This window comes from Dermacentor variabilis, chromosome 5 (genome assembly GCF_050947875.1).
Source record: "Dermacentor variabilis isolate Ectoservices chromosome 5, ASM5094787v1, whole genome shotgun sequence".
NCBI lineage: Eukaryota > Metazoa > Arthropoda > Arachnida > Ixodida > Ixodidae > Dermacentor > Dermacentor variabilis.
Genome location: NC_134572.1, coordinates 81,324,308 through 81,346,322, shown reverse-complemented (window position 1 = coordinate 81,346,322; position 22,015 = coordinate 81,324,308). Strand labels below are relative to the sequence as shown.

General features: G+C 50.0%; 1 protein-coding gene across 1 annotated transcript in view; it reads right to left on the bottom strand.

Annotated features, from left to right (window-relative positions):
* bbx (bobby sox) overlaps positions 1-22,015 on the bottom strand; it is a 270,510-nt gene that overhangs the window by 138,348 nt on the left and 110,147 nt on the right. The gene's annotated exons all lie outside the window — the stretch shown is intronic.

Sequence of the window (22,015 nt, the reverse complement as noted above, 5' to 3'; positions counted from 1 at the left end):
GCCGCTGCTGAGCGCGCGCCACTCGCGAGAGTCGCTTCGCCGTAGGCGAGCCTCAACAAAGACGGGGCATTCACGTTAGCACTCGGCGTAGAAAAGTAAGGGACGCGTAACCGGTAGTCTTTTTTTACCGCGGCAAAGCACGGGGGCAAATGCGCGCGCCGCGAGAAAGGTGGGGAAAAAAAAGCGCAGCGGCGTCAAAGGTTTCGCGCATTCAGCTTCTTTGGAAAGCCGCCACGGAGATCTACTTTATTCGAGGCACACCGTAAACAAACACAGGTGAGTGGAGTAAACAGTGCGGACGCAGCTTAGAATGCACAATGCTGGGAACCCACAGCGGAGGGCGCTGCACACAGCGCGCGGAGCGTTAATTGCACGCGCACGCCTATTACGTAATACAGCGCGGCCCAGTTTGCACGCGCACGTAAGTTCTTTCGCTTCAACATAACGAACTGCATGCCCACAGTGGGTCTCCCGGCAGCCCGCACACACACACACACACACACACACACACACACACACACACACACACACACACACACACACACACACACACACACATATATATATATATATATATATATATATATATATATATATATATATGCATGCACGAGCTCGCACACAAAAGATTTTACTGGAAGTCAATAGGGTCTGTACTTAAAGTCATAGGTCAGGGACGCATGCAAGCTTGCATTCCGCTTACGCACTCAACCCGCTTGCGTTCCTTAATCAAACGCTCTCTATTGATACACAGTATGTTAATAATTCAACATCTTTCAGTGCGGGAATGCCCGCCATACGCAAGGACGGCGGAGCGAAACATTCCGCGGTGCTTATCCATGTCAGGGCACAGCGACAATCGGTTCGTCAACAAACCGACCGACGAGCCTTGTTCGCGGCGCGAAGTTCTTTACTCGTGCACAAAGGCGCGCCCAATCTCAGCGCCCAGTGAACAAGACCTTATAGTCAAAATCTGTGACAACGATGAGCACAGCGCAGCAAAACAAGGCGCGAGAGAGTGCAGTGGCGGCGAGCAAACACTCGATCGTCGTCCGCTATGTTCCCCCGCGTCGAGGCCAAGCAAGTCCCGAGGCGCACGCCGTGTGTGTGTGTGCACACAGACTGGCGGGGGGTTGGGGGAGGGGTTGGGTGGGGGGGGGGGGACAGCGATGAGACTTAACGTACGCAAACACTTGTCAGCAAGTTGCGACCAAATAAGCGCCTGTGGTTCGACTAACCTCCCCCCCCCTCCCCTCATCAGAAATCGAAAGTTTGGGAAGCGGGACGGAATACGTCGCGTGTTAAAGGGTAAAACGAGGACACGAGTACAGAGGCGCAGGCGAACGCGTAAAGGCGCCCGAGAGTCCATCGCGAAGCGACACGTACAGTGGGCGGAACAACGGGCAATCAAGGCCTATAAATGTCTGCAATTACGACAAACGCCGTTAAGAAGAGCGCGCGCGTGTCTGATGCGAAGAGAGTGTTGCCATCAGCAAACATTATCGTGGAATAACTACCGTTGTTATGCAACCGTCAGTTAGGCTTATAGAGTCACAAGTCATGAGAGTCACGCTGGCAATCATTTGGCGCGGAAAGGTTTGATTATTTCTGGAAAAGTTCAAAGTTCCCTTCCTTGTATTTCGCGCCGCAACATCAGTGCGAGAATATAGGTCAGCGTGAGGTCACAGATTTCAAGGCATTTGGTCGTATTATATAACGTTGTTTCACTTCAGAAACGTAGCTCAAAACTCGCTAGTTTGCCTATGCAGTTTCTTAGAGTGCATTGACATGTCCTCCTTTGTCGATGAACAATGAACTGTTAACAATTCATGCAACAGTTATGCAATTAACGGACGATATTGGAGTCCCCAGCGAGCTGGTTCGAAAACTTCGAAGTTGCGTCGCCACCTGGGTAGAACTTGTTGCTGGGCGAATTGGTTGGGATGGAATAAATACATTGTTGCGCAAAAAAAAAAAAAAGGAAAATAAAGACCTGGGAAGGAAGGCTCAATCTGTCGTTTCGTACTCTTCCTTCCCAGGTCCTTATTTTCCTTTTTTTGGCGCAACAATGTATTCATTAGGTCGCCACCTGGCTTTCTCGTTTTCTCATTATTACTGGTTCACCAAGCCTCGATTAACGTTGAGAATGTCTTTTTTTGCTACTGCAAAAGAGCCCTAAAAACGTATTAAGTCACATCGACAAGCTATACTTGCAAACCAAGCGGGTAAGTCATAACATGGAGTTCAGGCCTGCTAAGGCACGAACAAACACAAACATTAAACCCGGAGATTGACGCAAACTCAAACATATATCACCGAGTCCCAGTGAGGTCAAGAATTTTGACAGTGTATCCTCGAGGATAGTAAAGTGTCCATCAATAATAAAAAAAACGTTTAATTTGCGCTTGAATATAAGCAGAACTGACCTTGGGGAAACTGCAGGAACGTTTCGGCACAAAAACGCCACAAATATGCGATACCACCATGAAATTGATCCGCAAACACCGTCAAAACGCCGCAATTATCTGTGAAACATGCTCACATAATATGCACCGTAGTTTGGGCACTAAGTTAAAACACAGACGGCTGGGTTCCAGTTTTCTTCTTTATATAATTGAACTTCATATTATGTTCAGACAAGATAATTCAGCTTTATTAAATACGAGTGACGTTGTCTCTACATTTTCGCCAGTCTTGACCCATTTCCCCATAAATAAACGCAAATAGCACTTTAGAAGAATAGTATATCACAATAACCTATGTTAATCTTTAGCGTCCCGTCAGAAGCAGCAGGCCGCGCTGTGCGGTAGTACTTGCGTCGTGTGGGAAAGAACTCGTCTCGTTTACTCCACCGATTTCTCATCGCTCAGAATCACTCAGAACGTTGACGCTAATCTAGTCAGTTTAGTAACGAACATTCGTTCAATCTATAAGCCGTCGTCACTTGCACAAGGTGACACCCTGACAAGGTGTCACCAGGTTGTTACCTAACAACCCCAGTAGTGACAGGTTGTTGCCAAACGAATATGTTGTGAAAGGACTGTCAAGTCGAAACAGCCACGTTAGGCTGCTCTCATTAGAGAGCTGTAGTTTAGGGGGCGCAAGCGGCTTACGTACGCAAGAACTACGGGCGACGGTACTGCGCATGCGCAGACCTAGACGTAGCGGTCTGCGCATGCGCAGTACCGTCGCCCCTAGTTCTTGCGTACGCAAGCCGCTTGCTCCCCCTAAACTACAGCTCTCTATTGTTGTCGCCGTCACACTGCGTAAGTGTTATAGCGAGCAATGTCGAGCCCTGGGTGGTAGCCTAACATATTGTTCATAGGAGGTCATAGCATTAAGCGCGCGTCAACTTGTGACCTATATGAATCATTGCAAAACACTCTGAAGTTACTGTTTCAGGACTATTGCTTGGCATATACCCGGGACGGGAAGAGGTCTGTTTCGATAGCTGCCGCCTACAATAACGCCACTTCAATCTATATACGCCATAAAATCGGGTCTGCTGTCTCCACTAGCCTGCACTGACGCCAACCAAAATGATGTGCTTAAGAATTATTAAACGTCCGAGCTTCCATACGAAGGAAGCTTGGAACTTAGAACGACAGAGAGCTGAGCTAGTTGGTAAGGATTCATTATGCAAAAAGGTGAGGCGTGCAGACAGGACACAGGAGAAGTGGACAAGACGAATGCGGCGTTCGTGTTGTCCACTTCTCTTGCGTCCTGTTAGCACGCCTCGCCTTTTTGCATAATGAAGCTTGGAACGTCTGGAAGGGCCTTCTCCACCAAGTTGCATCTATAAGTTGTCCATCGACGTTGGTGAAAAGGCTAACAGAACATGCATTCAAATAATATAGCAACCTGTGTAATCCCACTCCTTATGTAATACACCTAACACAGGGGTCCTCAAGGAAATAAACTGAACTGAACCTTGTTCATGAAATTACGATGTGACCAGAGCGGATGTCCTCAAACCACCAATGTAAAACACCTTTGAACGAAACGAACAAATAGGAAATAGAGCTTCTTTGAATAACGTGGAATACTCCTTGACTGGTGAGCCGGCCCCGAGTTAATCCACGTGTTTCATATGCATCACGCTAATTCCATCCGCTAAAGAGACCGCACACGCTGCGATCCCAGTTCAAACAGACAAAGCGAAGTCAAAGTCCGTGAAAGCAACATGTTCTTTTTTTTTCTTCTTCTTCTTCCGATCGTGGTACATACATGCCCCTGCACGCGACAGGGAAAGAGGCCAACACGCCGGATTTCCGTCTTAAGTCGCCTCCACTTTTCCTTCGCGCTTACAGCGCGACTGTCGTTGACAGCCTATGGGATCCCGTTCCCACTGGAAGCCGCAGGCGCCTTCTCTATGGATTGTTTCCCGATACGTAACCCAAGCGCCATTAATAACGCCGAGCGACAGGTCTCCGCTGCACGAACGCAAGCGACGAGTGTACACGGCAAGTTATAGGCGGACGAAAGTTCGTCGTGTATACACACGAGCGGCCGGCCAACCTGTTAAACTTGCCGCGCGTATGCAAAAGACGAAGACGAGAGAGAAAACGTGAACTGTGGCTCGGAGATCGAGAGAACGCCAGCACGACGACACCACGGTGCCTGTGGCAGAGAGCGCGGCACCGTCAACGGCAGGCGCCAGCTCCAAAGTGGAGAAACTGCTTCGAGGAACGCGACGGGATGGGAACGCCGCACGAAGGCCTCCCACAGGACCCACAACGCGCTGCCAAGCGCACGCAGCGCTGTTTCGACACGGTGAGCACATAACGTAGCTATATGTGTCATCGAGAGAACTTTGCGTTAAAAATAAACAGACAAAATAGGACGCTGCAGTCGTTCAATGACGGTGTGAATCAGAGTTTCCTGCAAAAAATAAACCGCTAGGGAGAACTCTGAAACTATACAGAAGTGTCAAGTATGGCAGCTCAGCCAGCGTGCGAATCACCATGTTGAGTTAGACCCCACTATGACGTCACCGATATGAACGAAATGGCGGCACATATACACAATCCCTGCAAAAGGGTGCGACACTGGGCTAGTTGGTATTGCATCTATCTGGTAGTGGATACAGCGCGAGAAAGGGGACAGAGACACACGCACGAGCGCTCACTATCAAGCGGTAGTTTACTTGAACAACGGTCATGGCCTCATTTGGTGCCTGATGAACCCGCAGTCTTAATTGCTTTTGTCACGTTCGCTACCTTGTTTTGTTCCCGTCTTTGTCCTGTACATATTTCCCTCCCTCCAATAAGCCACCAGTTGTATATGTCAGCGCTAGCGATGTTCAGTCTGTCTTCGTTCTTCGCGCTACACCACTACAATATATAGCGGCGTAACTTTCGCAATCACCGAAATATAGCATCCTTATTTCATAAAAAACTCGGCGGTTATGCGACGCGTATCACTCCCTGCATCCGCTTCTCCACCACCGAACATGCGTTTTACAGGACTTGTCGACCCGGACTTGTGTGCTGCTACACGCTCCATAAGCGTGAGTCACCGGCGCTGTAGCAAGGTTTGTTCCCCTATCCTAAATCGGAGTGCTCTCATGTGGCAGAAATGTAGCTTCCACTTAAAAAGGGCGCACAGGTTAAACTCTGCTTCGACACATGCCATCGTGCTGCAGGGTGTCAGTTACGCAGCGAAGAGGATATACCATGTTTTCACTGCTACTAACTATACGCCACGAGACGCCCAGAGGCTACTATTTTTAATATTATTATTTAGCATTCTAGTCTTCATATACGTCGCATCACCATGCCGCATACGCATTCCTCAAGTGCTTAGGTCGAACTGACGCAAAGAGCGAAATGAGGAAGTACAAGAAAGAGACGAGGTCAGAGTACCACAAGAAAGTTTAACAAAAGTAACCGTTAACAACAAAATACGCAGCTAATGTAATAAGTTGTGGTTTTTAGCGACATGTTTGGTTAATAAGTTTTCCTGGATTATGCGTATCCCTTCTTTCTCTGTATCATGTCGTGAAAGAACCAACTAATGGGTTTCTATTATATGCAGCAAAATGCACCATAGCTGTTCTCCAATCAATATTCCGTACTCGCATTTAGTGGTACAATAACCAATGAGTAGTAATAGTCAATCGCGAGCATGGTTATTGTTTCCAATCGCGTGCCGCATGTCTGAGACTCTTCACTGAATGTACACAACCTCATTGTCCGAAAATCGATAAGCTCAATTTGTGAGTGCGAAAAAAAAAGAGCAAAACTTAAATAAAAAGAAAATGAGGTCTACAGAGGCGACCCCTGCCTTAGTGTCAATGTCAGCGACTGTACGAGTTGTAGTCGGGCGTGTAAAAATGTGGTAGCGGGCCCATGCCGTCGTCCGACTCATCCACGCTTGGGACGTGGTTGAAGGGAAGAACTTGCTCTCATCGAGAACTAGGAGTATGGAATTTATTTGCAATATCTACATGAAGACAGGAGAACGTTACATTTCATCAGTCTAGCAAGACTGCAAACGAAGCACACCGAACAACCGAAAACGGCTGCTTAAAAACCCTCTGTCCTCCCTAGATACCTAGGTGAGGGAAAACTGCCGTCCAGCCTTCGTCCAATCGGACCGCCCAAAGTCGTCGTAGTCGTAGTCGACCCACCTTTAGGGTGAGAGATCACACACTCATTCCCGCGTTTTTGTTTCACTGAACACACCGAGTGGAGAGGGTCCTCGTAGACAGGGGTTGTCACGCTTGACTCAAGCTGGCGCCTCTTGATCCCAAAGCTGACTCCGCAGTTAGCCGCCGCGTCTGTCAAACGACAGTGACGATTACTGGGGCCCGTGAGAAAGCGACGTAAAACACCGCTTTCCAGGAGTTCTCTTGCTCCAATTAGACCGTGAAGGGGACAGCGAACCAACTAACAATACTTGGTCCGCCAAACGTGGATAGCCCTGCTGGCGCCGTTGGGCTGTCCGAAGGCGGCTTGGCTCTCTGCGCATTGTTGGCTTCACACAGAGATTCGTCACAGCGGGCTGGCAGAGGCCGATCGTAACACGACTGAATCAATGTTGAAGTAGTGACCATTTACAGCTTACTTTATTGTTGTTGTTGTTGTCGTTGTTTTGTTTAAGCATCAACAGCGAGTTCTGACGTGCAGGGTGCATATACAGGTCGAGGTTTGCATAAATGCTGTTCCGAGGCCTAACGCAGCGTCTCTTCGTCACAGAAACAGGCACATCGTAAAGGAAAATTTGGAATGCGCCACGACCTGTCGACATTTCGAGCATGCAAGAGCCAAGTAAGACGCCAAAACACAGCATTAAATGCATCTCGATCAGTTCTGCACGTTTTCTAAAGGGCTAGAGTAACAAAACACCGCAAAGTTAAAAAAAGAAACTTGGTCGCGCAACAGCCGAGAAACAGTCAAGTCCTTCCGCGCGCGCGCACACACACACACACACACACATTATATACATATACATATATATATCCGTCACGACCCGCGACACAGACAAACGGCCGGAGCGCGCGAAGACACAAATTTATGCCGACGCAAGAGATTAGCGACCGGAAACACGAGAACGCCGTCGTTGTTTCATCGCCCGATGCGATATGCATCGGCGAGGCTATGAAAACAAGACAAAAAGAAAAGAAAACACGGGCGTTAACCGGTCGGGCGGACAAAGCGGCAAGCGGTGGAGACGATATGACTCCGCGGGCAACCACACACGCCAAGGACGCGAGAGCATCGTAATTGAAAGCAGAAAAGAGAGACAACCGCCACTACGCCAAGCAGCAGCAGCGAGCTGCCGATCCAGCGGCAGCGCCAACGACCCCTCCTCCCCTCTCCGGTCACCGCGGCGGCGCATCGCCGAGCGCGCCGGAATGCGTCACCTCGTTTCCGAGCGGGCGAAAACGCGGCGACGTGTGCGCCCCCGGCGGAAACAATCGCGCGCCTCAACGCCAGGGTGTCTTCGTCTTGGCGGGGGCGCCTATCTTCCCCACAACTGCCTTCCCGGCACGTGCGGCTTCCCGGCATGGGCGCAGGCTGCGGCAGCTAGCGTAACGTCGACCTGTGTACACACGCGCGTCCGAAGCGAGCACTTCGCTGTCCATGTTCCGCATTCTTACTATCCGCATTATTATCATTATGTATTTTGTTTTGTTTTGCGGGAGACGGCGCAGCCTGCACACGTGTTAACGTCCTATGCGGCACGGAGTTTCTTGCAAAAAAAAAAAAAAAAAGAACGAAAGAAAGAAAGACAGAAAGAACGAGGGTGAGATCTGGCGCTATAGTGCTTACGGGAGCTGCAAGCACGACGTGTTCAGTCAGCACGGGAATAGTGGGTATAAAGTAGGTGGACTTCAATAAACTCGCTCCGTCTAGTTTCAAATGACCTCGCGACTCTGCAAATTGATCGTATTCACCGATATATATATATATATATATATATATATATATATATATATATATATATATATATATATATGTATATATATATATATATATATATCCGGCAGTACATAAAAGTCGAGTTTCTCTTTCGTTGCTCCCATGTAGCCATCTCTGGGGCTTGTAAACTCTCTAATGCTTTTTGAGTTGCAATAATTCGAGTCATTGTCTTCGTGCGTTAAAAGGCTGACTCTCGCAATTTTGCCCGATAAAAGACAGACAAAGCGCGCAGCAAATAAAACTAAACGAAAGTCTGAAACCACAAGCACGAAAATCAGACAAATCGATGTGCTGCCCATTATGCCACGGCAGCTGAACAACCACAGCGCCAGTCTTCTCTCCAACAGATTTTGGCAGGGAAGTCTGCGCTCGGTCTTATACGCATATACGGAGTGATCATCTCGTAAGCTTTCTAGAATTTTTAAAAACCACCTGTGACAGATGGCGTCATTCCTGTCTCTGAACTCGATCATTCGAAAAAGCGGACATTTCTAGCGCGAGAAATCGAAACACATATTCAAGTAACAGAAGTTCATTAATAAACTTCTTAATTAAGAAAAACAAGGAACACAACGGTAGGGCGCTTCGAGGTCGATCACCTGAACTTCACGCGCATCTATGGTAAAACTGAAGCATTTAACTCGTCCGCGAGTCCCCGAGCCATTCGTCTCTGGGACAGCCTCGCAGATAACATAGTTGTGGCAACTGAACGTGAAAAATTCAGGCACTCACTCAACTCGCTTAACCCTTGTTAACCATTGCTATCATACTCACTGTCTGGTTTTATTTTTCCCCTTTTCTTATTGCACTGTAATACGTTTGTCATAACCTTATACAGTTCTTTTTTTATTATTATTTATTTATTTTATTATTTTTTAGCTGTATGTAGCTAAATATGTTTCTCTAACTTTTAGGCTGTGCACTTGGCTGGTGTTCTTGTCTACCTTCATATTGTTACGAGATTGTATGTGCTTACTTGATTCCATGACCCTCTTACTCAATGCCCCATTTAGAGGCCTTGTAAGATATTTTACAAATAAATAAATAAATAAATAAATAAATAACTTTGCGGTACACACTGCAATTTTTACGAATTGTAGCCGGTGTCCACTTGAAATGATCTCCAGGATGATGCCAGTTTTGAGATAGTACTTCCCAAACTGTGGGACTAAATATATGGGCGTTCCAGTCACTTTCGTACTCCGATGCATAAAAGAGCGTTTTGTTAAAAATTAAGCAGAACAACAGTGCATATTTACGGCGTGTTTGATGGCGCATATCTCCAAACTGGTGTCATTTTGGAAATACATTCCAAGTGGATACTCCTTGCAAGTTCTTACGGCGTGTTTGATGGCGCATATCTCCAAACTGGTGTCATTTTGGAAACACATTCCAAGTGGATACTCCTTGCAAGTTCACCGGCTTCAATTCGCCAATTGCAATATGCGCAGTAAAGTAATTAAGTTGATTAGTATGTTTAATTAGTTTAATGCGTGTTCCGATTTCTCGTGCAAGTAATGGCCGCCTCTCAGGACAATCCAGGACAAGAGCTGTATTATCTGCAATGAGCGATTTTTAAATATTCCGGCAAATCTTTAAAAAGAATAATCACCCCGTAGCGCACCATCGATGTCGAGAGATTGAACCTGTATGTATGGAGGTGCACCCGCACAGCTACCGAAAACTGCCCCCGCACAGAGCGATCGAGACATGCGCTTCATGAAACTACACAAAAGCGATACGGCAAAAGTTTGTGAACTTCCGTAAGATCGCGAAGCTTGCGAGAAAACACATAAACGAAGAAAAAAAAAAACAGACAGAACGAAGCAACTATGGGAGCGAGACAGGCGCTCCATTCGTATACCTGAACGCTCGCGTATACTGCTTATTGCGCGCTCCGCAAGATGAGGCGCAGAAACAGCCGTCGGCGCATCCGACGACCTTTCCCCATTCCGGGATGACATTCCCCCATAAAGAGGGTCTTTCGCAAACGAGCATACACGTCCCTTGCGAGGGAACTAGCGAGGCACGCAGCAACGGCGAACGAACTGCAGCGTCAGGCCCGATGCATCAGAGGACTAATGAAGGCGCAGACAGACGGGAAAATACCTTCCCTCCCCCAGAAAAAAAAAAAAAAGGAATGCCATCATCTCTCGTTCGGCGGCGGATCCCGCCCACGTGGAGAGAGAGAGAGAATCAACTTTTACACTGAGCCCTTAGTAAACGTCGGTGCGCGCATGCGCCACGTGGGGGATACACGCTGCCGAAAAGGCACAAACCTCCCCTAAAAGCGAGCCGCAGCACCGAGGCAAGCGCACCAAACCGGGGTTCGTCGACCTGATTAACCCGAAGAGGCGGCGGGAAAGAAGACCGAGCGCGCGGACTGCCACTGTCAATAATGTAACAACCACCAGCTCCGAGCGAATGCTATATAGCAGAAAGCACACGTGTATAGCCTCTCCTGCGTCCTGCCGAAAAGAGACGAGGAACAAACGGTACGGCGCTTCGAGATTGCTGCAGATGTGGGAGGCGAGCTGTAAGTGACTTTGGTAACAAGCGAGCACTGGAGAACGAACTGAAGAAAGATTGCGCAACGCAAGCCCCTCCTAGCTTCTGTTCGGGCAGACCTTGCCGTAACAGGAGCAAGGGCTTGAGTTGCTTTTGGGCTTCTACTGTCGACAACGCTTCACGCGGATCTCCTTTTTATACTTGGCCCAGCCCGCAGTTACAACACACTCTAGTGACATTAAAGAGCAACATTAAGTCGGTTTAGAAGCGTTTAGGTATCCTGACACGACTGTTTGCGTTTATTTGGCGGGAAATGCTTGCTTGGTTACCAACATAAAGAATAAACGAGAAATTTTGCCAGCGCGGGCACCGCTGGGCTAGTACGTCAGTGTAATTACGACGCGCGCGCGCGCGCGCGCGAGAGAGAGAGAGAGAGAGAGAGAGAGAGAGAGAGAGAGAGAGAGAGAGAGAGAGATTATAAGAGAGAAGGTGAGAGGTCGGACGGCACTATGCTGTGAGTCTGGTACTCAGCGTTGGGAGACAAGGAGGAAGGAAAACTATGGGAGAGAAAGAAATTGAAGAACAAGAAGCAGTAGTGTATGACGATGGTGATGGCAGGTAAGTATATGTGCATGAATATCGCGGAGTGTTTTGGCGTGCGCCACAAAAGTTCTTGAAAGTTCTCGCTGGGATGAATTCCTTTCGCTTAGAAAGCGACTGTAGTAAATTTATATATACAAAATGTTGATAAGTCCCGAGCAGACGGCATCCAAATTCACTACGTCACAGGTAGCTTGTGCGGAAGCTTAGGGATTGCGTCGTTTTTGCGCCTTTGCTAGCTTAGCTCGCGCATTGCGACTGGCGTTTTCAGTGTCGCTACATTGTAGTTTACGAATCTAGCTTAACTTTGTATTTCTCTTTAGCGCCCATGTAACCAATAACACAAACCTGCCAGACACAGCCACAGGAACACTGCAGCCGTGATGCGCCTAATTAACGGTTCCACGGAGAAACAAAACGATACGAATGGCCACCACACAGAAGGCGACGTTTACGAACTAGCGCTTGTAGCTATATTTATGCACTTTTACGAGCGCGCATGTCCCATGCGGACGTGTCTGCGTGTGTGTGTGTGTTGCCCAAATAACAGGACAATGCGCGAACTCGTTGCACCATTGCGTGCTGACAAAGGCGAGCACGCAGCTTAGCTATAAACTGCCACGAGGGAGACCCCACGAGAGGATTCAGCGACTATACGAATACACGAATGTGCCACAAAAAGCGAGGCATCCGTCCGGGAAGCTTCATTAAGAACCATCGCCGTGCCAAGAGAGAAAAAGAAAAGGAAGAAAAAAACGCCATGTCCTCCAGTTGCACGATCGAAGCCCAGGGGTGACAAGGAAAGGGGGGCACCGGACGGCTCAAGTTTAAAGTGTTGCGAAAGAACGCAGCTTCGGATGGCTGTGCAAGTGGACGGTGGAGGAAAGGGGAACGGAGAAAGTGCCAAAAGGAGAACAAAGATCGCAAAAACACGGGAGAAAGAAGAACCGCAAGGAAGCAGGGCGCAAGCTGAGGCCTCTCAAGGCCAAGCGGGCCGGCGCCTACAGGCGCTCGCTTAATTAGTGCCCGCTTAATTCTCAGCACCTTCCCTGCCGTCTATTTATCCTCTTCTTCCTTTCGCAACTCGGAACAACCGCTGCCCTCATCTGCCTTTGCAGCTTGCATTTTGCTCGCCGTTTTCCCCGTGTGCTGCCTCAAGTACTCTACGCAACCCTGTAAGCAGGGGATCTGCCTCAACAGAGTTCAGGCAAAGAAAGAAAGAAGGAAAGGTGACACAGTCAATAACTTCTGTCACCACCATCGCAGTGGTTTGTTACAAGACATCCAATCGATGAGTCTTGCTTAGGATCGAACAAGGCGCGAGACGGACCAGGAGAAACGTTAGCAGTTGGGGCGGCACTTATAAGGGCGAAAGCCTGCGGTTCCTCTTTTCTTTTTTTCCCGCGGTGTCCCAACACCGAACTCCCGCTCTCGCCGACTCCAAACAGCGGGAACAAAAACACACATAGATTCTCCTCTCAACGCTGCTTAAAGACGCATGGCGCAACAACGTCTGCTTGCGGTTGCGCACAACGTGTTTGCGCTATATGTCACATTTTACTGGCGCTTAGCGACGCTCTATAATAAACACCACTGCATCTCTGTGCAAACGTTTTTACGACCGCGAATGTGCACAAAGCTACGAGAATTACTATCGCCGCGTTGGTCACCGAACCCGTAGATCACGGCGCTTTGCGCTCCACGTGCACAAGCGCCTGTAGTGGCCGATGGTGACAGTCGCATCCGCCACCGGCACGCGCGTCCCACTCCGAGCCACTCGCCAACATCCTAAACGCCTCCACACACGCCCTACACGCCTATAGCTTCGGAATTCTACAGCCGGAGGGGAAGAATCGATCCACAACTAACAAAAATAATCAGCTGGCGACGCAAAATGATAAGTCACAAAGAGTAGGAAAGCGCATCCTATATGATGGCCCGCTTACCGCAACTCCACTAAGCTAGACGCAACACAGGACTCAACACTTCTCTCGGGGCTCGAACATGCTCGCGACCGGCAGACTCGAGGGGAGCACGGCGCGGGGCATCGCGCGGGGTCGCCAGGGAAAGACGCACAAGGAGGAGGAGGAGGAGGAGGAGGAGGAGGAAAGGTCATCTTTAATTGCCGCACTTGCGACACCGACGCGTCGCAGGCGCTGCCGGTGTTCCGCAATATATGAGAGGGAGGGACGCTCGCGACAACCGACCGAGAAGACAGGTGGGCCGAGGAAGCTGACCCATCATCGCACGCGGTCTGCCTGCAAGCCACACGCAATCGGGTGGCAGTGGCCACATGGAGCGCATATCCGCCGCGTTTACGGCGTGGCGCCGCGTGGCGTCGGCGCTTCCAGGTCACTACGCCGCGCAGTGACGACGATGTTATTACCCTCGAAATTCCTTACCGTCAGCTACCCACTTTCAACGCTGTACACGCTCCCTCATCTATTCCGTGGGCGCAAGAGAGGGCCATCGGCACTCGAGGTTCCAGCAGGTGCTCTCCCTCCCAAGGACTGAGCCGAGTACAGAGCTGCGTAAGTACGGTTACCTGATGAGATGTGGCGCATCCGGCATAGCACGGCCAGTGTAGTTACAGCGGCAGCAGTACGAAATACATATTGGCCAAAATTAAATGTAACTATAACCGACCCGACGTACGCTGAAAAAAAAAAAAAAACGGTCTATGAAGTTGCCATGTCTCCGGGCATCCTTTGGATTGAATGCATAAATTCGCAGACGTTTTAGTGAGTCGTATATATGAAACATTAATTTTACTTCGATTTTCTTCCTTGCGAGCAAGGTAGAAATTAATCCGCAGCCGCCTAACTACGGTGCCCCTCACTGTCCACTGCGCTGCTTTAGGACGCAATGTCAAGTCGGATAATTCACGCTTTGAATCACAAGAAGTACGTGTACGCGCTGACGATGTTACAGAAGATCAAACTACCATGACTAGCCTCACTACTTGCCACAACACGCATGTCATTTCTGCTTGCGCGAGTTGAAACAATGACGCTTTGGGATAAGCCAGGCACGTAACACGCGCAGTCGCGTATAGCTTCGGAATTCTACAGCCGGAGAGGAAGAATCGATCCATAACTAACAAAAATAACCAGCTGGCGACGCAAAATGATAAGTCACAAAGAGTAGGAAAGCGCGTCCTATATAATGGCCCGCTTACCGCAACTCCATTAAGCTAGACGCAACACAGGACTCAACATGCCAACGTCATTGCGCTTTCGCCGATGCAGTACAGAAGCTTACTTTGAAGGCAACGCCGCGTCAGTGTAAACAAGAAGCGGTGCTTCGAAAACCAATCAACTTCTCTTTTCAAACAGCGCGAAGAGAGTCATCAACGCTTCCACATCGTCGCAGACTCGGTGAGCGGGACACACGACGATCCCGCGGGGCCGAGAATTCGGATCTCAATCACAGAAGCGGAGAGGCGGCGTATACAAACACGTACGCCAGCGCGCGCACGCTGAGGAACATGCGTTTGCGGCACCCAGTTTTCTCTCGGCATATTGGCAGCAATATTGCGTCACTGTTTATCCAGCTTTGCTCTTCGCTCCGTTTGTTTTTCCACACACTCCACCCGGAGGCACGGCATATAATGTTGCTCTCTCTCTCTCTCTCGGCTTGACGAAGGAAGCGGAGTGAGAGTTTCAGCGAACGCTGACAATCGCTTCCCGGCTCCGCCCGAAACAAACACCGCACGAACCCAAAGTGAACCGGGTCGCTATCCATGGCACAGACGCGCGATCACGTTTCCAAGCAAGCCTCGTCTCGTACAACACACAGCTCGCGCCGACAACCGAGTACGCCAACAGCGCCGCCCAGGCGGAATTGCGCGCGATCGACGCAAATCCCACACCGCCTCCTTTCCCAATCGTCCCCACCCCCCCATTTCCTTTCGCAATAAATCACGCCATCGCAGTCCATCCGCTTTGTTTTTATTAAGGCCGCCTATCCTCGGCCGCCGTGCTGCGAGAAGGCGCACGCGAGCGATTCCATCTCACGAGGCACAGTCGCGTTAAATGTGTGCAGCGATTTGCAGCTGCAGGCGTCATGCCAGCAAATCATTCAAAAACCAAGCGCTGCCAATATGGAACGCGTTCTTCTGCATAGCTCGCCTCCTGCTTGGCGGAACAGTCGATGTGCGATCCGCACGGAGAGTACTTCTCCACGCGCCTAAGGAGTGGTAGCGGCGCGTTCATTGTGATAAGGCCGAAATATGTTCAATGAGGTATATCGATCAAATGGAATCGCCAGTTGCAAGTATATCAGCATATCAGCGCCAAGGCGTACGCGGCGACGCCGGGAGATGCCACGCTAAGGAAACGTCGTATATACGCCACATCTGGTTGACGACTAGTGGAGCTTTCCGATAGGCGTGTTACAGGAGCCTTCAGAAGTGTTCGATAAGGTTTGCACCGGGCTTGCTGCAACCATCGAGACCCAGAGCTAACTTTCGCAAGGTGACTGTTCAAACATCTCCATGACTTCTTGTTCTCCCTATACTATATGGAAAGCAACATACGATGCGACAGTCCAATGACCATCCTCAAAACTTAAACAATTGTGGTGTTTTACGTGCCAAAACCACTTTCTGATTATGAGGCACGCCGTAGTGGAGGGCTCCGGAAATTTCGACCACCTGGGGTTCTTTAAAGTGCACCTAAATCTAAGTACACGGGTGTTCTCGCATTTCGCCCCCATCGAAATGCGGCCGCCGTGGCCGGGATTCGAACCCTCGACCTCGTGCTCAGCAGCCCAACACCGTAGCCACTGAGCAACCCCGGCGGGTTCCTCAAAACTTGGCGACTGTCCCTCGTCCTTGCACTTACGGTGAAATACCAGGACACGGACACAAACGCCAGCAAACTGGAAAGAACAATCTGAAGTGCGGGCTTGCAGATTTATAATGCAAAGAAGGGGTAAGGCGTGCAGACACTGGCACAAGAGAAGTGGGCTACACGAACGCCGAATTGTTTGCATTTTGATTTAATAAGACATCGTGCAGGCTGATGTTTCATTAAAACAAAATGCAGCCGATATAGCCTCTTCTGTGCGCCCTATACAACCACCTCGGTGCTGTTCTACACTAGTAGCTTTAACTATGGTGCACAGTTTTATGTGTGCGTGAGACGCGCGCAGCGCGAGCATACAGGCGCACAGGGAAGAGGAGGGAAGATAAAAATAAAAATAACGAAATCGTTGTTGTCGGCAGAGCGTATACTACAAGCTGGCCGGATAGCTGCGTCTCCGCGGTACTGGAAAACACGCCAGTGACACCGGGAAAGGAAAAGAAAGAAAGAGTTAGGAAACAAACGTGTTTGCGCCCATCCATCACGCGTAGCAGCGAAGATAGGCGCGAGAAAGTGCGCGCTCCACCGAAGAAGCGAAGAGACGGGACGGAAACACAGCGCGGCGATGTCATAACCGAAATGTGGAGGTGGGAAGGAAGTCTGAGAACCGTAAGACGGAAGTAAATCAAGGCGTATTTCATTTCTTTCTTTCTTTCTTTCTCTCTCTCTCTCTCTCTCTCTCTTTTTTTTTTATTTCATTGCAGTGGCAAGAAGACAAGCGACGGGAGAAAGTGAACTGTCGTAAATAGGGCTCTCGAAAAAACAACATAACAAAAAGTATGAAAAACATGACAAGAGGCCGCCTACAGATGGCGTCTAAAACACAGCAGCCATTAGGCCAACGTTCGTTTTTACCGCCTGTAGTAATGCGAAATCATGTCCCTGGAGATTCGTTTTCATTAGAGACTTGTCGGTTTCAATTACTAACTGTCGTACTCAGCTGCGGGAGAATACCAGCGAAGCAAACAAGGAGAGACCGAGACAACCGCTGACAGACAGCAGCGCTTCACGATGTCCCTCCCCGCTTGCTACGCTACGGTCAAAATGCAATAGCAACACGTCCAAACCGCCATTTTGTTGAAGACTATAGTTCTCCTGCACACAAGGGAACACGCAAGCGCATGCACCGAGCGCTGGGTCGCCGGAAGGATCAGCGAGCGAGCGAGCGCTTTTTGCGTCGCCCGCCTCCGCTGCCGATGAGACGAGACTCGGCAGCGGGGCGACGTTTCCTCTGGGTCACCGGGACAGCGACGGCAAACAACGCGGCGCCCGCCCACTCGCGCGACGACGATCAAAAAAGGGAGCCGCACCTTCCCACCTCCACCCGATGATAGGAAACGGCACGTTGCCGCAAGGCTCTAGTGCGTGTTTGCGCATCGCGTCCGTACGTATGCATACGGCAAGCTAGCACCGCTCTAAAGCCGGAAAAGAAGGGGCGAGCCGGAAGGAAGAGGGGGGGGGGGGGGTCGACAACTAGCAATCTGCTTTCTTCCTACAGCCAGGAACGGTTGCGGTTTCCAGTTACAACGGCCGCCGACAGAACTTCACGACGACGACATACGCACGCGTCCTTCTCGCTTTCTGTATATAGAATACGCGCGTGAAATACCATCACGCCCATTTCCCGAGGCTGCCGCTATAGCGTAAACAGCGAGTTACGACAACGGTGAGGACGACGTACGAATGAACGGCCATCCGTGAAACGGTGCCGTATACTCTTTGCTCTTTCTCTCTGTATAGCAGCGGATTTGAGCAGTTCGAGGAAATGCAGCAACTATTTCAGGCTTCGCCGCTGCCGCGAACACTTCACGCGTTCACCATCAGCACACTACGACCGCTTCACCGGGGGCTGCGTTATAGCGCACCATTAAACGCGACCCCGGCTGCCACATTGTTGCCGTAAACCGGACAAGCTAAGACCAGCCGTTAAAGAAAAAAAAATCCGCCTCTCCATTCCGTCCTGTGAAAGTGGATGTACTGCGAAGCTGTTGCCGACGTTAGGCAAGCATCGCCACCACAAGCGTACGTACGTCACGCGAGCATGCACTGTGCGGAAGTGCAGCATGCCTCTTAATACCTCTAGGCCCTCCGCCAAGAGCAAGTGTATTATTGAACTAAATGAATGCCTCAACGCAAACTGCGTCAGAAAAATGCGTGATATACGACATACACAACGCTGCTGACATGAGAGTTTCGGATTGTTATTCGAACATACCAGAAAACAAATCTCTTACGCGGAAACTGAAAGGCAGCTGCCGTTTCAGGCCGGTCTGGGTTGCCGCGGCCACTAGGTGACGGTAACGTTAAGCGCAGCACACATCCTCATTCCTGCAGGCCCTCCGCCTAGCGCAGAAGCGTTATTCAACTAATTGAATTTCTCAAAGTAAGATGCGTCAGACAATTTGTAAAGTACGACTTACACACAACCTGCAAACATGATAGCATCGGACTGTAATTCGAATATACGAGAAAACACGATTTTGTTACGCGGAAACTCAAACACAAGGCCTTCCAGCTGCCGCTTGCTTTTGTGTAAGCGCCCCGGACACGAAACAATCCCGACCAATTAGAGACTGGAAGCTTCGCCGCAACAACCGTACTTTCGTTGTTTCTTTCGTCACACCCCCCACAGACACGGGACGCGCGTCGGCAGCCGTCGTGAACTTACTATCCACAGTTTGGGGGCAAAAGTGGGCGCAGCGCTGACCGCCCGCGGCCGGGATCATTCTCCGCTTCCCGAATAGACGACAAACTAGGCGGAAACGAAAAGGCGCTCATAGGCCATCGAGCACGCGTGGGCGCTTTGAGGGGGCGACAGCGAAGCCGAGCAGAAGCCCGCGCAGCGTGCGCTCGGTCACCGAGGGCATGCGGACATTCCACTCGCGGAGAACGGGAGCCCCCATGTCGCTCGCTGTGTGTCCGCCGCCCGTGCCGACTATCGGAGGGAAGCGATAAGGTGCGCGCAACGGTTTGTATCGAGAGCAGGGACTTCAACCTGAAAGTTGCAGAGCCAATGCGGACCCGGTCGAGCGACGGTTCCTGATCACGAGGCAGCAACGAACAGCGACGATCAGGCAGCGTTGAAATTTTTCTGTATTGAGTTGCGTTTCCGAAGTCAACGCGGGCGTTTTAAGTTAGGGGACTCAAGCCGCATTCCAAGCGCTGGGGGACGCAAACTCCAGTGTGGGCCCTCCACGCTCTTTTGTGCCCGCTTTGTATTATTTTGTACTCTTGGCGGTTTGCGTCCCCCAACGCTTGGGCGCGGCTTGCGTCCCCCAACGCTTGGGCGCGGCTTGCGTCCCCTAACCTAAAGCTATTTTTCTACCGGCAAACATGCGATAAGCGGCCTTTGATAGCGTTACGGGGAAACGGGAAATTATTTAGTCACTGCCGGCCGGCTTGGGTTGACAAACTCGGCTGACAACCTGCGAGGAATGTACGACGCACAATTCAACGTTCTCACCAACACACGGTACGTGCTACTAGGAGCCAACTTTTGCAAAGATTCCATTACATTACGGCTTCTATTCACCCTTTTCGCGGCGATCCCGTGGGCGCTGCCATGTTTCATCACGTGTGACGAGTCCATAGCTTGCCTCAACTGTCTCCGTTACCTCCGTGTTTACCATGGGTGTGTGTATGACGTCGGTGCAGCTTAGCAAATCTCTGTTTCGGAAGATATCGTAGACTGTGACTGAGTGGACGACACGAACCTTCGGCCACAGCTTCAGAGAACATGCAAAAGCGCTTTCGAAGCTAATTAGGCTATGTCCAAACGGCGCGTGCAGCATATATGGTGCTTGTTTTAAAAGCGAGGCTAAATATGTATTCCAAGCTATTCAAACTTTCCGCTCATGAATTGAATCAGGATTAGTGTGTTTTGCTCTTCGTTCTTTATTTGGCAAATATATTGAAGCAGCGGCTTGTCACATTTCTGACTTCTTCGGTGCAGTTACTATATAATCGCTCACGGGTGTGCTCAGTTCCGATAGATTGGTTCTTGCTGCGCGCAAGGCTTGACACTGAGCCGTTTTGTACAGCCGTTCTTGCAGCAAAGACGCATTATCGCCAGTGACTTGCTTACTCTTGTGGACCGTCACGAAACATTCAGCTTCGATCATTCGCGCGCTATCGGTGTAGTCCGTCATTTATTGTGCGTATACGGTGCGCATATATTCAAGTGTGCGCCCATTCACTTATTGACACGTTGGCGATAGAGTGGGCGTAAGATTCCGTACCAATTGGGGTAGATGTGCGTACATATTGTGCGCGAAACGTACGATGACAGAAAGTGGCACACTCTCTTTGTCATTGTTTAACGAGCGGTACTCATTCCTGCCGACGTTCTCGGGCCGAAGCACCGTCTTTGAAGGTTAGCGATGCAACATTGGCGGACGAGCAAACTTCTGTATCCTCGAAGAAAGCCGTACATCTTGACGTGCCGGTAACACATAGCAACGCTCCACGAACTTGGCTACAAGGATTCATTCCATTCATTCCATACCAGCAGCAAAGAAGAATGCATTTTGTTACTGCTACTGTGTGTGGTTGAGCTCTACGCCACCAGGTGGCTGCACCGTGCAGACCATTCACATTTGCGCTTCTGTTCATCCCCTGAAACCACACGCAAGGGGACACGGCCAGGCCCTGTCCCCTTGCGCTTGCGTTTACCTTAATACCGGACTCGCGAAACGCTATTGCGTTAGTAATATTCCGGTGTAAAGTGACGGCCGCAATCGCGCAAATCCTGGCGCACATCGGATAGCGGCTGTCCAATGCGCTGCAGCCAGTCCGCTCGTCTACTGGCTTGCAGAAGGACACGATGTCGCAGCTTGACATATTGCCAGTCGCTACGTTTGCAGTCCACAACGCAACAAAGTCGAATCACAGCGCTCGCGAAAAGACAGACCGACACTGACGGCGGAGTTCTCGTCAAAGACGGAGCACATTGTAACACAAGCAGACGACACTTGCTGTGTGCCGGAAGTGCTTAAGTCTACTGAAAAATTGTTCTTGTGCATTCTCTTTATGCTACTTTCTTTTTATAAAAACTAACTAATATTACAACTATTACAAACATCATCTGTTAACCATAAAGTTGGAAAAATTATCGATCACGCGCCCTGCTCAGCCAATCGGATAGCTCGCCCCACTGACGTCAGATGGGCGATTTCCATCATATGGGTAGAGGCGGCTTAAAATTTCACCGAGCAGTGTGCTGCGATCGGAAGCGATGTGCATTTTTTAAATCTTATAATAAATTACACGCTTTACGCGCTTAGATGTGTCAATTTATGATGAGAAGGACCTACTCTAACGACTCAGTACGTTTGTAGAAAATCGTCAAAATCGTTTCAGGGTCCCTTTAACACGCCAGTCACTATTTTTGTCGGCCAACTACTGCGCACGTCTTCAATGCACATGATTCGATCCGGTACGTTTGGGGCACAGTGCGTTAGCGAAAACTGAGTTGCCTTTCCGACAGCTGATCGCGCAAAAGCAAGGTGGAAGTGGTAATGGTTTCGTATTCGTGCGCTGTCGCTGAGGCGAAGTGCGGCGTGCCCCCGAAAGCGCCATCTCGGTGCTCTAGAACAAACTGATCCGCGAAAAAGAGTC